This window comes from Centruroides sculpturatus, unplaced genomic scaffold, assembly GCF_000671375.1.
Source record: "Centruroides sculpturatus isolate CEXI.00-Female unplaced genomic scaffold, Cexi_2.0 scaffold973, whole genome shotgun sequence".
Lineage (NCBI taxonomy): Eukaryota > Metazoa > Arthropoda > Arachnida > Scorpiones > Buthidae > Centruroides > Centruroides sculpturatus.
Genome location: NW_019385487.1, coordinates 74075 through 79533, shown reverse-complemented (window position 1 = coordinate 79533; position 5459 = coordinate 74075). Strand labels below are relative to the sequence as shown.

General features: G+C 27.4%; 1 long non-coding RNA gene across 1 annotated transcript; it reads left to right on the top strand.

Annotated features, from left to right (window-relative positions):
* The first annotated feature begins 783 nt into the window (after positions 1–783).
* On the top strand, positions 784–1557 carry LOC111639442. The gene is made up of 2 exons (XR_002759068.1): positions 784–969; positions 1117–1557. It is a non-coding gene; the product is annotated as an uncharacterized LOC111639442 (long non-coding RNA).
* The last annotated feature ends 3902 nt before the right edge of the window (positions 1558–5459 follow it).

Sequence of the window (5459 nt, the reverse complement as noted above, 5' to 3'; positions counted from 1 at the left end):
CTATAATTTTTATTAGTTTGTGATTGTCCATAATTTATAATAAAATGAATTAAGTTTGCTTTCCTTAATCTTGAATAACCTCTAAGTTTATTATTTCTACAAAACTGACGCAGCTGTTGAATAGTTTCTCTTTTTCTATAATTTTTATTAGTTTGTGATTGTCCATAATTTATAATAAAATGGATTAAGTCTGCTTTCCTTAATCTTGAATAACCTCTAGAATTATTATCTCTACAAAATTGACGCAGCTGTCGAATAGTTTGAGATCGCTCCATTTATTAGGAGGAAAAAAAAAACATTCAATATTTTTTCGATAATAAACACGTTTTACAAATATAAGCATATCCATCAGTATTTCTTTTATTTTTATGAAATTCATCTAAAGATTTTTCTTCCTTACAATCACTACACTTTTTAATTTTATTTAATCGCCTTCTATGAGTATCAGTTTTCATATGCTTCTCTAAGTATGATTTAGAAATTTTTTAACCACATCCACATTCTATTAATTCTTGTTTTATATCTTTGGTTTTAATATAATGATTTTTATAGTATTCGCTAGTACAACCTTCACACCATAAAAAATATCCATCTTTAGAATTATTATCTTTACTATATTCTTCAAAGAGTTTATTTATTTTACAACGTTTACACTGCTTCATTTAATAATGAAAAAAATTTGTTTAATATCTTGCTTCATAAAAAAAGTTAAGTTGATAAGAACGTAGAGAAAGTTGACGTCATTTACCGATGACTAATAATTATTACTACATAATGTTGAAATATCTGTTTCTGTTTCAGTTCAGTGAATACAGTCAGTATGAGTGCTAATTTTAATTTAATGATTAGAAACTATGTAAGAAGGTGAATTTATAGATGTCTAAAGATAAAGTAAGACAATTTATAAACTTATATTGAAAGAACAACTGGAAGAACTCTTGAAAACGTTACAGGGACAATCATATTCAGGTGACTCTAGTCAATTTATTTCTTCTATATGAACTTAAGAATTAGGACAACTACTATATGAGCTTAATGAAAATTATAAGTGAATTCTTTTTTCATTTTTAACATCAGAATTAAATGTTTCCTGAGTATAAATCTTTTTTCCAACAGTCATGATTGTGAAATCGCTCTACCTCACAGGAAGAGAGGACATACTTGTCCGTTTTCAACCACCATTTTGAATTGTGAAATCCCTCTACGTCACATCTCTACGTCAGAGGAAGAGAGGACAAGCTTGTTCGTTTTCAACTACCATTTTGAATTGTGAAATCTCTTTACGTCACATCTCTATGTCAGAGGAAGAGAGGACAAGCTTGTCCATTTTCAACTGCCATTTTGAATTGGCGTTATAGGAAGAGAGGACATGCTTGTTTGTTTTCAACCGCCACTTTGAAAGTGATGTCATAGGAAGAGAAAACATGCTTGTTTGTTTTCAACTGCCATTTTGAATTGTAAAATCTCTTTACGTCATCTCTAAGTTATAGGAAGAGTAAACAAGCTTGTCCGTTTTCGACCGCCATTTTAACTGATTGTATTGTAGTGTACATTATATAAAAAAAATANGTCTGAAATAATTCTATTCAACAAATTTTTATTTGAAATTTTAATTTAATCAACGTCTGAAATAATTCTATTTAACAAATTTTTATTTGAAATTTTAATTTAATTGACATCTGAAATTAATTTTGTGATCAGTATGTGTCAAACCACTACTACTAATATACTATAGAATTCTTGTTTTGGAGGAAGTTTATCCATTTCACATTTCTTCCACGAATCCATATAGTCATAAGGATAAACACCTTTTCTTATAACTAAATCTAATAGGTGATTAGGAAAAAACTTAAATGTTTCTCTAAACTGTTCTTTTTTCAAATTACTGGAGAGTTTATCAATACTACTAGCCATAAATCTAAATGAATCTATAAACCTTAGTTTCATTTTACCAATTTTCTTAGTAAATGAGATATATCTCTCCTCATTGTTTGGTATCAAATCAATTTTCTGTTCATCATATTTAAGTTCTTTGACAAATAAATGAGCATCATATCCAGTTAGATTATGAATGAATACTGGTATAAACTTAGGGTTTTGATAATTTAAATTACATCGGTTATGAGCAGGACCCCTATACCTGCCTGTCAAATGATCATGATCTTTAACTTTATCTTCTTTTATCTCCTTACCACATATATGACAGATATTAGTATTTTTATAATGTTTTTCATCTTCTACAGTCATATTTATTGGCTTAATGTCTTTATATATCTTTTCAATTTCCTCAACTTCATTNTGCCTGTCAAATGATCATGATCTTTAACTTTATCTTCTTTTATCTCCTTACCACATATATGACAGATATTAGTATTTTTATAATGTTTTTCATCTTCTACAGTCATATTTATTGGCTTAATGTCTTTATATATCTTTTCAATTTCCTCAACTTCATTTTTTAACATCTCTACAAACTTTTTTACTACATCAGGCCCTCTGTATATAACTGGTTCCTTATATTCTCCATGTACATACTTTATGTAATAAGAAAAACTCATTGGTTCATGTTTTTGATATTTCTCTGTATAAGACTTAGATGGATCTGGTTAACATGAGTCTATTTTCTTAGTTAAACACTCAAAGTCAGCATATATCACAAATGGTATCCTCAATGAATTTTTTAAGTTTTCAAATAAAATAGTTCCTCCAATAGTTTGTATCTTCCCCATCTTTTTTTCTTTACAATCAGTTTCATGATTCATTAATTGTTCTACTGAATTTATAGTATGTTAGACACTATTCACATATATAAATCTTTCTTTCATGCTTTGTGATTTGTGCTCTAACTAATCTAGAAAGATTCTTTATCAAACAGTAATGTAAATTTTCTTCATTTTTAAAATATAATAAATATACATGCTTATTTAGTTTATTTTCTGTTATTCTTATAGGATAAATTTCATAATTTATTTCTTTTTTCTCTTCTTCTTTATTTTTAGACAGCCCATTAAAGTATAAACATTCACTGATATATTCAATTTTTTTCACATTTACCTATATCAGATAAAGCAATAGGTGATTTGATTCCTTTAAGTTTTTCTTTAATTTCATCAATGTTATACAGTAATTACTAACTCGACCATTGTTTCTTCCTACTGGATTTAAATATGCAGCGATGCAATAAGCAAAACATTCTTGATCTTTATTCTTAATATTCAATACAGCTTTCTTGTCTCTGATTGTTTTTGGTAATTCAATGTAAGATGATCCTGTAAATGGAACATATTTATTAATTCTTAGCTCTAAATTATATATTTCTATTAAAGACCATCCAGATCCTTTTGCTTCAAATTCATCCATCTCTCTTATTAGTTTATCAATTACTCTATTATAAAAAGCATTCAAATCTGTTGATTCTAAAATAATCTCATTTCCAATTATAAATAAAAAGCCCTTGTTCTCATTTTCTCTTTGACACAGAAAAATTTGAAATTTACTTTCAAGTTCATTGTTTACAGTATCTCTGATATCTTTTCAATAACTATATCTCTAACATCTTCTAAAAATTCTCTTGGTATGATATGATCAGACATATTCCTAATCGAATACGTTTTTAATCTTGATTCGAATGCTGTCTCAATCTCTTGGATAGGTTCACCATTGTATAATGCATTCTTATGTTCTCTTTTTTCAATGTGGAGATTTTCATAGGTTGGTTTATAGTAATGATTACAGATGCCACATTTTATTTGCTTTTCTCTTTCTTTTCTTGGTTTTGAAAAAATATCCTCACGAAAGTTAAATATAATACTAATTATATTTTTTTCTCTTGGTTGTCTTGAATTTATTATAACATCATCATGAAAGTTAAATATATTACTAAATTTATATCTCTCTATAAAATCAATCAAGTCTGCTTTCCCTAATCTTGAATAACCTCTAAGATTATTATCTCTACAAAGTTGACGCAGCTGTTGAATAGTTTCTCTTTGTCTATAATTTTTATTATTTTGTGATTGTCCATAATTTATAATAAAATCAATTAGGTCTGCTTTCCTTAATCTTGAATATCCTCTTATATTATTATCTCTACAATATTGATGTACTTGACGAAGAGTTTGTGATTGAAATATTTGCTCCATTTAATAGGGGGAAAAAAACATTCAATAAATTTTCGCTTTCGAACACGTCTTACAAATATAACCATATCCATCTGTATTACTTTTGTTTTTACGAAATTCATCTAAAAGATTTTTCTTCCTTACAATCACTACACTTTTTAATTTTATTTAATCGCCTTCTATGAATATTAGTTTTCATATGATCTTCTAAGTGTAATTTAAAAAATTTTTTACCACATTCACATTTTATTAATTCAGCTTTGTTCTTTTCATAATAACTTTTAAAGTATTTACTGATACAAGCTTTACACCAATAGCAATGACTATCTTTAGAATGATTATTTATACTATATTCTTCGAAGGGTTTATTTATTTTACAATTATAACACTGTTTCATTTAATAACAGAAAATTTGTTCAAAATCTTGCTTCATAACAAGGTCATTTACTGATGACGTGTTTAATTATACGAAGTGAACGGTATTTATACTAATCACTTTTTTGTCATCAATATTGATGGTGTGGTCTGTTTTACTATCATTTCTCTATTCCTGTAATTTGAATATTTTAATCAAATTTGGAGTTTTGTTTAATTAGAATATGAACTAATAAATTACTAAGTAAAAAGATAATTAAATAATAATTAAGTGTATAAACACATCATTTTCTTAAGCTTTTTTTATTTTTAACCATCATATAAAAAATAATAATAATAAAAATAATGACGTTAAAGTCAATGTGTCCAAAAATAGCTCCATAAGTAAGGAAACAATTGAAATAAAGGAAAGAAGTATAAATTAATGGAATCAGCCAGTAAAATGTTTCGCTTAACATTTGGTAAACTTCCCATAATTCTGTGTGTTTGTTCATAATGATTTGTAACCGTTTGCCAACATGCCCATTGTAACCTTTGTCTTTTTTAATTCTTCGGATAAATTCGCCAATCTCTTCGACCAAACAAATATACATAAGCCGAAATATAGCAGAAGACATAGAATGTGTCCAAGTGCATACAGATAGAATACTGCTCCGTTAACAAAACATGAAACGGCTTCAAAATCACTTCCGTCCAGATTTTTTATTGACGAGTACATCGAAAAAGAGGCCATTAAAGACAATACCAACGAAGCAAAAAAGGCCAGACTTAAATATGCAACTAAACTCATTTCTATACGGTTTGCAATTTTGTATTCTTCTTCGTAACCATATTTCGAGTAATGCAAACTCAACTTTCTTCTTTTTAAGATGCTAAATTGTAGAGAAATACATGTAGAAAAGAATACAAGAATCATCGAAGCTAGAGTGGCATTCTCTTTATACATCTTCATTACTCAAAGAC